The sequence below is a fragment of the Rissa tridactyla genome, chromosome 3 (assembly GCF_028500815.1).
Source record: "Rissa tridactyla isolate bRisTri1 chromosome 3, bRisTri1.patW.cur.20221130, whole genome shotgun sequence".
In the NCBI taxonomy this organism is placed as follows: Eukaryota; Metazoa; Chordata; class Aves; order Charadriiformes; family Laridae; genus Rissa; species Rissa tridactyla.
Genome location: NC_071468.1, coordinates 58,509,616 through 58,522,042, shown reverse-complemented (window position 1 = coordinate 58,522,042; position 12,427 = coordinate 58,509,616). Strand labels below are relative to the sequence as shown.

Genomic DNA, 12,427 nt, shown 5'->3' with positions numbered 1-12,427 from the left:
AACTTTTTGTATCCCTCTGCCCTTTAACCTGTTGTAAATAATGATACAAAGGAGAACAAGGCCCAACCATACAAATACCTTCCTCTCTAATATTTTTTCCAAACCTTCTTCTAAACAGTGATCAGCAATAAGCAGGATTCCACTCAGAGACTTGCAGATACAACACAAAAGTAGAGAAAATGATGAGAAACAAAATTTTGAATTTATATCTTTATTATACAGGCCCAAAGCTGTGGTCACCATGCAGTTACACCGTAATGGGAATGATCTTGCTGAAAGGATCTCACTAAACAAATGTAAAGAGACCACAGACTACAGCATTCCAAATAACTGGCACTTTAATTTTTGAAAGAGCAAAAATAAATAAAGGAATGGCAGGTATGTCCTTCTCACAGATGGTGGGGCATATACATATTCCTTCTTTTCTATAGCTATTTAAGAGACAAAATTAGCAAATACTGCCCAAAAATGCAGACCTGTCATGTGAGGGCTCAGTTAACTGAGCCGTTTCTCTCCCCTTGGCTATTAGATCAAACACACATTCAGATAGGTGCATATGCCAAAAAAGAAATGCAATGTATTTGTTTGTATTTCATTTCTGCTTCCTTCCCTTTCCTCCTCCTTTCAGGACACTAACAGGAAGTAATTGGAGACATCTAATTGAATAAAAGCCCTGGAACATTTCCATTCTAGTTTTTCATGATACTCTCATAATTTAAGGTTTCACCACAAATCTAAAAAGGTTCAGGTGTCTCACAAGGAATTAATCATCTCTGGAATATAGATAGCCACAGTGAAGAGCTGCACATAGACTGCACACATAGTGTTATGTAAAAGTGGTAATCTTTAAAAAAACAAAACATTTTTTTAAAATTTGTAGATCGAAACAAAGCACGTCTTATTCCCTACAGGATTTTCTTGCAACCTGTTCTTCAATTATTTGCACTAGGAGATGCTACAAATGGTATTAGTTACAATATACAGTCCACTGTCATCTTCTGGTCCAGCAGAAGAACCTGTCTCTCCGATGGACGCAAAACTGTTCATCTGAGCAGATCATCCTCAACAGCACAAATATGGTCTAGAAACTCATAGAGTTTATGGTTTTAATTTATAAAATTAAACCTGCCCCAGACAGGTAATACTGGTATGTAAGTTTGCCATCCCTGGGTTCTGTCAGAAACGGGGTACTGAGGTGCTCAGAGCCGTCTCAGTCTGCAGCGCTGGGATCCTTCTGGCACGTCAGACCCAAGATGCGATGTGATGCACGCTAGAACATGGGCGCACTTCTCATTAACTCTGCAGAGCCCGGGACATGGTAAGCTGCCAGAACCTCCTTCATCTTGCCTGTTGACAAAAGGAACAATAACTAGTCATCACTGGTTGCTGGAGTGTAATTCCAACTTTTGAAGAGCCCTATAAATGAGATTATTTTTTATTTTTTTTTAACCAGGCAATAGCAAATGTTTCATAAATAACAGATTTGGGATAACGTTTACAGTCTCTCTGTTAGCCACAGGATGCTTATGAGGGAGAAAGGCATCTTATACTGCATGGTTCCTAAAATATTATCCAGGATTAAACATACCATTATTTTAAAAATATTACTAATTTTCCCTTTCAGTGTCCAGTAGCTTAGTACTTTAAAATCTTCATTAAAATATTATCTCTGTAAAGAATGATTTTTTATAGCAGATTTTCTGGCTGAAAGTGTATTGTCTCTTACACATACTGTACACAAGATACAGTGTAAACAATTTAGAGGATTAATAAACAATTAACAAGTAAGAATCCAAGAAATTAATTAGTGGCTTATGTAAGTCTGGTGTAGAAGTATCTCTAACACATATTAGTCATGTCCATTATGTATTGTTAACAGCTATTAATCACAACAACTATAAATCCTTCATAAATAACTCATTGAACGGGCTTCACAGAATCAAGGGTCAGAAAAGACCACTAGATTATCTACCCTGATTTCCTGACACTTATAATTTTTCCAGATAGTCCTCTGTGAAGCCCAGGCATTTTGGTTCTCAGAAAACCAAACTTTTAGTATCACAGACTGAGAAAACGAAAGACCAAGAATACGCCTCCAATATGTATTTGCTGCAGAATAGGCGGAGGGAGAAGCAGAGGTACCTCTGGAGGGTGATTCACCCACTCCTTAGGTAATCTCTAAAAGGTGTCCATCTTTTTTCCATGGACTATAAGTAGACCAAAGGCCAAACTTTCTTATGGCTAGAATCGAGTGCTTTGTATCCTGCCACAGGTATGTGATTATGATCTCCTATTTGTTTCACAGAGACCATTCACAAAGCCACCAGACCCCAGTAATTTTCAATCAATACTGACGTAGGTAAAATTAGAAAAAGTGTCATTGCTTCAATATTATATAAATACAGAAGTCATGCAATAAATTCCAGAACTAATATTAAGGTTTTTGTTATGTACCCTGAAATTTTGCATGTATAATTATTCTCCTTATCATTGTTACATAGATAGAAATCACTAAAAGAATAGAACTCGCAGGTAATTTGAGAGATCGCTTCACCCATCCCTGACCTATGCCACCCCTGCTGATGTTTTCTAACCTATTTTTAAACATCTGCAAGACCGAAGTTTCCATGAATTCCCCCTAAAGAACCTATTCCAGGGCTCCAGTTTTCTTTGACACTTACATCTTTCTCCTGATGCTTATACTCAATCATCCTCGTTGAGATCTCAGCCTATTATGGCTTTCCTGTACCGACAGTGTATATGGCAGATAAATCCCTTCCTCTTTAGAGTCACCCATTGCTATAGGAAGGCTGCTATCATGTCTTCCTTTCCTCCTCTCGTCTCTAGACTAAACAACCCTTCCAACCTTTCCTTGAAGGCCACGTTTTACAGATCTTTGAGCTCCGTTTGTTGGGTCCCACCTGAGCTGCAGTTCCTGCAAGTGGGTAAAGCTCTTCCACTAAGGCCTTGTCAGTGCTGAGCAGAGCAAATTAATTACATTTTATGCTTTATTACTTCCCTTCCTATAGCCCACGATAGCGCTGGCCTTGTTTCTGAAAGGTCCCTTCCAAACTAGGCGATTCCGTGATTGATTCAGACATCCCTGGTGCATGTTCAGCTTGGGATCGTTATGACACTGGGTCTTTTGCTGCTTGGCCAGTTGTTTCCCATCTGTATTTATGTGCAGCTGATTATGTGGAGCTATGTGTACACTTTTGCATTTGCTCTGATTTAACTACTGGAAAGCTGATATTTTTGAGGCTACTCCGCTACTTTATCGAGGTCATTTTCAATTGCCTTGCTTCCAACGCGCTTGTTCTGCTCTGTGAATTTATTAAGCATACTTTCTAACCTTTCATCCAAGCTGTCAGTGGGAAAACCGAATAGTACCAGAACAAGGAAAACCACTTGCAGAACTGCACTTAATGGTGTATCATTGAGAACTACTCTCTGCATATGGTTTCCAAATCATTTATGCACTCACATAATACCAATTTATTCTAGCCCAGCACACATGAGAATAATAACAACTGAAATATTTTGCCATACAGCCTTGTTCAAATAAAGCAGATAATACTAGTAAATATCTTCTAAAATGAAGCATTGTGTACACTTCGAAAATGAAAGCATTATGGAGAAAAGATTTCAAGTGAGAATACAGTCTTGCTGACAACTGATTTTACATCCATATAGCTAATTTTATGAAGTATGGGCTCTACTAGAATATTGTTCAATTTAGCCTTAATGGAAGTCTTTCATAGCCTCTTAAAATTGAGTTTTGTTCAATAGAAACCTCCACTGAGAAAGCAACAAAGACGTACCACTACAATACCTCCTTTGGAAATAAATCAGTTGCACAGCTTCACAAAACTCCAAGCTGCAAAATTGCTGTTTACTATTTATCTTGTGTAAGTTCTTGATCAGAAACATACTGAACAAGGACTGCTAACACCAACAGGACTGATCATACTGAGCCTTTCAAAGAAAGGATTACTATTTACATCAATCTTTATGGAGATACAAGCCAATTCCACAAATACAGGAGGCACAGATCACACTTCTTACCTAATTGGGGTTATTTGGTAGACCTTTTCTACTTCTCACTCTATGATATATGCTGTTTATGCTACCTGAGAGACTCACAAAAATGCAATAACTTGCTTCCTAAGGCAGAGACTTCCCAGTCTTCCCCAGTTCCTTCCCCGAGAGGTACAATATTGTATTTTCAGTTCTGGACTGGAGGACTTCAACTTCTGGCCAGCAGAAGTTGAAATACACGCTAGTCAGTAAATACAACACAAAGCCCACCTTCAACTAACAAGAAATTTTATTTGATTTTATATTTAGGGATATATCCCATTGGACTTCCAGTGAGAAGAAGAGAGAGACTGACTTTCCTCTGAAATATATGTGCTTGCAGAGTGACAGCAGCCTAGAGAGTACACACAAAGACGTTCGACTTTCTCCGGTGGAAAAGAAGGAAAGGGGAGAAGGAAGGATGGACGAGCCAGCCTGACCCAGGACTGCTCGTGACGTACAGCCCACTGCCTGACTGCCGAGGCAGAGAAGGATCCCCACAAAAAACTCGCTCGTTACGGGAAGTCGAAAGTCCCGAGGCTGAGATAAACCAGATGTCTGTGCCTCCCTGAGAACAGCTCTAGGGATTTAAAATTATAAGGATTTAAGAGACTTCACTGAGAATCGTAGACATCCAGATACCAAAATTACCTTCATCTTTTTATCAGAGTCAGGGCTAGGATTTCCGACCTTTCCTGGGATCAAGACTTTTGCTAACAGTGAAAGGAAAAGACAGACAAACTGCTCAGTCAGAAACACCGCTGAGAGGAAACCCAGGCAGGTGCTTACTCAGGAGCAGAAGAGCTGACACCCTGTCAACATGGAAAGATGTACCTATCATGGCGACTTCTCTCTTAAAAGACTATCATCATTCTCTTTGTGATCCAGAAACTAAATCTGCTCAGCTTGTCTACTTTGCAGGCAAGGAAAGGTGAACAGCTAAGGGGTGAACCCTGCTTTCTGCGCACTAGCTGCATCACGACACAGTCATCTGCCGGCAGAGAAAAGAGGGTGAGGGGGATGGCACTGTCCTGCTTGGTGGCTGAACTATTCTGTCTCTGTGCGGATATATGGATCTTGCTTATGATATGGGAAAGGGCTGCATGTGCTTTGAACAGCCCTGAGCTCTAACACGTGAATAGGATACTGCTTAGTTCCTCCACGACCACTGAAACCTGCACATGAAGCCACCCAAGTGAGTCTCCCAACCCAGAAACATGGATCTGGTGACACCCCTCCGGGGAAAAGGGAGGAAGAGGAGAGGCATTGGCCTGTTGGCACTGGCAGGTCCTGCCACCACGGATCCAAGGGTAGGACAGGCTGAGCGCAGCCAAAGCCTGCCACGCGGGAGGCAAAGCTGGGCACATCATGTCAGAGGTGCATCCCATCTGCAGGCAAAAGAGACAAAGTGGATGGGTAGATATTATTGTGACCTGAAACTATCTAGGCTGGAAATAAAGACAATTGCTCTGCAGTAATTCCACAGTGGTCCTAACTCCTCGCATAATACTGCTGCATGTTTTTGAAACATCCAGTGCATTTTTTTCCTGAGTGACTGCTGCTTTGCCATGGTGGCTGAAGTTGCACACAGAGATGCAGTTCCAATGTGCACAAAATCTCTTTTTACGCCTCAAACAAGATGTAGGGGAGCCACTTCAGTCATGCGGAATGGGGTGGGGAGGGCCACTCACCTCACCTGGGTTGGCTACCCAAGGATGGGACTCAGTTATCTATTCTTAGGTGTCTGGTGCCTTTTCAGATGCCCTAAAGGTTTCACAGAATCACAGAATGGTGGGGTTGGAAGGGACCTCTGGAGATCATCTAGTCCAACCCCCCTGCCACAGCAGAGTCACCTAGAGCAGGTTGCACAGGAACGCGTCCAGGCAGGTTTTGAATGTCTCCAGAGATGGAGACTCCACCACCTCTCTGGGCAGCCTGTTCCAGTGCTCTGCCACCCTCAAAGTTTCCTGCCTCATTAGCATGGGAACCATCAGGACATCTTTAATGGCACTAGATGCTTCTGTTCAGGCAAGCAAACCCGTGACAAACGGCACGTACTCAGCCAGCTATCTAGAGCCAGTCAATGACAGGAGGAGAATTTGTCCCATGCCCGCCTAAGTGTCTAAAACATGCAGCAGGAGCAGCCGAGAGGTGTGTGGGTGTCCCACCCCCACTATTTAGCACTCGCTCTATGCTACAGAGACAAAACAGTCATCTTTGCAGTGTAAATGTTTCACAAGGGTGAAGTTAAGTGAGATGAGTCCCACGCATTTTTTTTCAAAAGCAGCAATAGGAGTCTGCATATAAACCAGTGTAACATTAGCGTGCCGACTGACAGAGAGAAAATTAGTAACAGTGTAATTAGGACTGAAGCTACCAAATAGAGATTAATAGCAAATGCAAAACTTTTTTCCTGATGTTAGCAAGCAGCATAAAACCTACGTAATTTAACTGACTTTACATTTCAGTGAAAGTTTATGGGTAGGGAGTAGACTACTGATAACGAAATACCTCGATTTGTTCGTTCTTTGAAGTCAAATGTCTTAGCCTTTACAGTAAGGAAATGCTGATGATTGTATAAACTTGAATTAAATCACGAAGACCCCGTCCCTGATGTTAGAGAAGACTCCATCAAGGTAATAATAATAATTGGAACTTCACGTGATGTTATATATTTTGGTGTCATATCTAAAGAGGCAGTAGGAAATTTGGAAATTGTGATGGTGTTTTATATGACTCAATCTGAAGGGTGTTTTGGGGAAAAAATAAGTAGTGATAAAATAAGTAGTGATATTCAATATCTGCATTGCTGTATTATTTCTGTATCTGTATAGAAAAAGACTCTCATAGTTAATTTTTTTAAACAAATTAACAGGCTAACATTAAGCAGAAGTATTGGAATATATCTAAGAGTCTTGATATCATAAAGATATCAGGGATATAAGGATAAAGAGAAGCTACAATGTGCTAAATTCAAATTACACTTAATTACAATGGATAACAAAATCTCTAAACTTTTAAAGAATTTATTTAGAAATATATTTTAAAACTCACACCAATCTGCCAGTTTAACAATCACGTGGAACAGTTTAAAACAGGAGAAAATCCTAGACTAGACAGAAATAGTAGTATATATTATTCTTTAAAATGATTTAAAATCATTAGAAAAAATTCTATATAACATGATGTAAAAATCTGCTTAACTTGAAAAGCTTTTCTGTGTTGAATATGGTGGTGTATGTGATATCAGTTAGAAATGAACAGTCCAGTGGTACACTGCATTCTGTAGTTAAGACCTGATTAGGGTACCATGGGATAATCCAGTTGCCAGTCCGCCAAAATACCGGCTGGGATCCAGCAACTTTTTATGGGAATGGGTGAGTTTTGTGCTGGAACGGGAATTTCACAGCCGTGCAGCAGTTTCCCTGGTGTGTAACTGAAAATGTGTGTACCACACTGCACAAGCCAACAACTGTAGCCACCTCTGACCTCTTCACTTTCTTCCCCTCCTTTCAGGTAATCTGCGCCTGGTTTTTTTCACTCCATACATATCTTCCTTCAGCAAGAATTCTGTAATCCAAACTATATCCTCATTGCAGCTGTGCAGACTCCAACCAAGCTCAGTCCTTTACTTTGTCAAATCCAATGCTGTCAACTCTGGAGAGTTTCTCGTGACCTCCGTGATGTGGTGTTTTCCTGTAAAGCTTCTCCTTCTGAAGAGAGCTGCTCATGTGAGAATCTTTTCACCTTTTAATTTATTTTCGTATACTCACAGATGCAAAGAAAAGGCATAAAATGTGATTTTAGGTGCTGGTAGGCTCATAAGAGGCTGAGAAAAACAAAAAGCAAAATAAAAGGGATTTCCAGAGCCTTAATTTTAAGATTTGAAGATTTTAAAGCCAGTCTCAAAATTTTTGAAGCCACAATTTTTGAATGTTTGACATTTGCAAGACCAGAAACATCCAAACCTGCTGCCTTCAGCTTTGCAGTTATCCTGCTCTGCCTTGCCATGAGAGAGACAAAGATTTATGTTCGCTTTGGGGTATGTCTACACAGTTACGTGACTGAATCTTGACCACGAGCCAACTCTTGACATACTTGCTAGAACACTTCATCGACGCTGAAGCCAAACAGTGTTCCTCGAGGTGGCTACAGTATGGCAGAGGGTGTGAGCTGGAAACTGCAAACAACACTTCAAGGTGTTAATGAAGAGCAGCCTTAATCTCTCCTCAGCTGGGCTTGACTGTGGGAATGCGTCTGGTTTGCTTCAAGGCAAAGGCATATCCATAAACACCGCAGGGCAGTTCAAGCGAACCCTTCTGCGCTGTGCTGAAGCAGTGAGGACGGGCTCACAGAGCCGGGTGGTGCCAAGAGCCGGTACGCATGGGGAGAGCCATGCCCACCACACAGCCACATGTCCCATGGGAGAGCCGGGGGCCGACAGCAGGACCGCTCCCGTGCTGTACCAGTCCTGCGGGATAAGCCTTGCACTAACCTGGACCTCTTCGCCTTATGGGATTTAGGGAGCTGTTTGCTCCCAGGGTCCAGGTGAATGTAATTTGTCCCAAACTGTTGCTTTCCCCTGGCATGAGGCAGGCAGAGCGCTCACCGCCGGCACCTCTCCCGCCAGACAGGCAGGTCAGGTGCAGCTGCCTCCCAGTTGTGGGGCTGGTGCGTTCCCGTAACTCGTCACACTGGGACAATGTAGATAAAAAGTCATTGCACAATCACTGAATATCAGCTGGAATCAGCTAATAAATTGTTTGCCAGCAGCACAGAGCACCTTCCTGTGCTGTCTCAAAGCAGTAACTGACGCTTAGGGCTTCCAACAACATGGAGGAAGCAAGTGAAACCCAAATCAGCATCCCTGCCCTGAAATGGACTTGAAGCTCTTACACCTCTCAGTGTTTGTCAGGGCTGTATCACACCAATGGCTTGCAGAGGTCCCAACAAACATAGATTTTTCCTCTCTCTCACAGCTGAAGCGTCTTCCTTTTTTACTATCGCATCCCACCTCACTGAACACCTATGAGCATCTGGTTCCCCAAGGCAATCTCAGAAGCGTACAAAACTGTCCATAGTCCTTTGCTATGTGGAATAGGGGGATGCAAAGTAGGGGAATAGAAGACAGAGAGGTCTCAGCATGCAGGCTCCTCCTATTCCTTTACATTAACTGGCTAAGCTCTATACTAAAAGTTGGGGTTTTTTTTCTTTTTTAACATCTTTTTGCTTACTGTTCCAGAAATCCACTGTCCTGATAGCTAGAATCTTTTTTTTCTAATTTGCAACTTACATTTATTCATGACCAATTTACAACCCCGAGGTCTGTGTCTACAATAAGCAGATTTTCTTTTTTTGGGGTGTGCACTACTTGAAAGCAGTTTGAGAAACCGTCATCACAGACTCTTTCCCAGGCTTCCTTTTACTAGGTTAAGTCAACATCTGTTAGCATCCGCTTGTCTCTTAGTTTTCCTGTTCTTTCCATAGCTTGCCTCGGAGTCTCTTCCAGTTTGATTTAATCTTTCTTGAACACGGGTGATGAGACTTACATATTTTATCCTACAAAAGCCAGTTTACGAGACTGGTTCACAGAGTCCCTTGGGAGGCAGTCCTGAGGGGACAGGAGTCCAGGAAGACTGGACACTCTTCAAGAGGGAAATCCTAAAGTGCAGGAGCTGGCCACCCCCATGTGTCAAAAGATGAGCCGTCAGGGAAGAACACTGGCATGGCTGAACAGAGAGCTTTGGCTGGAACTCAGGGGAAAAAAGAGTTTATGACCTCTGGAAGAAGGGGCACGCGAGTCAGGAGGATTACAAGGATGTCGTGAGGTTTTGCAGGGAGAAAATTAGAAGGGCCAAAGCCCAACTAGAACTTAATCTGGCTACTGCCGTAAAAGACAATAAAAATGTTTCTGTAGATACATTAGGAACAGAAGGAGGGCTAAGGAGACTCTCCATCCTCTGTTGGATGTGGGGGGAAACAGTGACAAAGGATGAGGAAAAGGCTGAGAATCTTAATGCCTTTTCTGCCTCAGTCTTTAATAGTAAGACCAGTTGTTTTGGGGGTACCCAGCCCCCTGAGCTGGAAGACAGGGATGGGGAGCAGCATGAAGCCCCCATAATCCAAGGGGAAATGGTTAGCGACCTGCTACGCCACTTAGACACACACAAGTCCGTGGGGTGGGATGGGATGCACCCAAGGGTACTGAGGGAGCTGGCAGAAGTGCTCCCCAAGCCGCTTTCCATCATTTATCAGCGGTCCTGGCTACCCGGGGAGGTCCCAGTTGACTGGAGGTTAGCGCATGCGATGCCCATCTACAAGAAGGGCCGGAAGGAGGATCCAGGGAACTAAATGCCTGAGTCTGACCTCGGTGCTGGGGAAGGTTATGGAGCAGATTGGGTGCCATCCAGCGGCATGTACAGGACAATCAGGCAATCAGGCTCAGTCAGCATGTGTTTATGAAAGGCAGGTCCTGCTTGACTAACCTGATCTCCTTCAGGTGACCCGCTTAGTGGATGAGGGAAATGGTGTGGACATTGTCTACCTGGACTTTAGTAAAGCCTTTGGCACCATTTCCCACAGCATTCTCCTGGAGAAACTGGCTGCTCATGGCATGGATGGGCGTATGCTTCACTGGGTAAAAATCTGTCTGGATGGACAGGCCCAAAGAGTTGTGGTGAATGGAGTTAAATCCAGTTGGTGACCAGTCAGAAGTGGTGTTCTCCAGGACTCAGTATTGGGGCCAGTTTTGTTTAATATCTTTATCAGTGATCTGTACGACAGTATCAAGTGCTTCCTCAGTAAGTTTGCAGACAACACCAAGCTGGGTGGATGTGTTGATCTGCTTGAGGGTAGAAAGGCTTTGCAGAGTGATCTGGACAGGCTGGATTGATGGGCCAAGGCCACTTGTATGAGGTTCAACAAGTCCAAATGCCGGGTTGTGACTTGGGTCACAACAACCCCATGCAACACTACAGGCTTCGGGAAGAGTGGCTGGAGAGCTGCCTGGCAGAAAAGGACCTGGGAGTGTTGGTCAACAGCTGGCTGAATATGAGCCGGCAAGCGTGCCCAGGTGGCCAAGGCGGCCAATGGTATCCTGGCTTGTATCAGAAATAGGGTGGCCAGCAGGACTAGGGAAGTGATTGTCCCCTTGTACTCGGCACTGGTGAGGCTGTACCTCAAGTACTGTGTCCAGTTTTTGGCCCCTCACTACAAGAAAGACATTGAGGTGTTGGAGCGTGTCCAGAGAAGAGCAACAAAGCTGGTGAGAGGTCTAGAGCACAAGCCTTATGAGGAGCAGCTGAGGAAACTGGGTTTGCTCAACCTGGAGTAAAAGAGACTGAGGAGAGACCTTATCACTCTCTACAACTACCTGAAAGGAGGTTGTATGGTCTCTTCTCTCAAGTAACAAGCAACAGGACAAGAGGAAACGGCCTCAAGTTGCGCCAGGGGAGGTTTAGATTGGATATTAGGAAAAATTTCTTCACGTAAAGAGTTGTTAAGCATTGGAATGGGCTACCCAGGGAAGCGGTTGAGTCACCATCCCTGGAGGTATTTAAAAGACATGTAGATGTGGCACTGAGGGACATGGTTTAGTGGTGGACTTCGCAGTGTTAGATTATGGTTGGACTCGATGATCTTAAAGGCCTTTTTTCAACATAAATGATTCTATGATTCTTTGAAAAAGGCACTGATAACTTCACTATCTCTACTGGAGATACATTGCTTGATATGTCCTAAGATAGCATTTTACTATTTTTCACACAGCTGTGTTACACCAATGACTCAGAGACATCTCACAACTAATAAACATACTTTGGTTTTCTCTCATTTTGCTGTCTCCAAAAAGTAAATGCAGAAACTGTGTTTATTTCTTTAAATGCCTGACTTCATATTTGTACTACTAAATTTCATACCAGTCATTCAGCAACTCCTTTGGATGAAAATTACCCACATGCAGTTGCTCATGAGGGTTTTACCAATCTGCAGAATGAATGTGTTTGCTGTGTCTACGCACCCCTCCGCTAAGAATTGTGTCCTCTGCCTGGCTTTAACCACGCAGTGGAGACCATCAGCTTCCTTCCCACATGCCCTTTGCAGTTCCCACTCTGCAGTGGAAATACCTTTTCCAACAGCTGCAGTGCAGGAATTCCCTCCCTGGTGAATTAGAAATATATGAATAGCCGTGAAAGGTGAACCTTGCAACCTAGAGCTTCTCTTAAAGATCCTGAAAATTGCCTGAAAATACCAGTCTACATTTGAATGTAATTATTTATATTTAGCTTTAATTAATGCCTTAAATAACTTTATTTTAGCTACAAGTTATGATCTGTCATTACTTGCGGTTTCT

General features: G+C 43.0%; 1 protein-coding gene across 1 annotated transcript in view; it reads right to left on the bottom strand.

Annotated features, from left to right (window-relative positions):
* Positions 1 to 220: 220 nt before the first annotated feature.
* Positions 221 to 12,427, bottom strand: part of SCAF8 (SR-related CTD associated factor 8) — a 106,583-nt gene continuing 94,376 nt past the window's right edge. The window contains exon 21 of the mRNA XM_054195015.1: positions 221 to 1,347. The gene's annotated coding sequence lies outside the window, so the exon portion shown is untranslated. The remainder of the gene's footprint in view (positions 1,348 to 12,427) is intronic.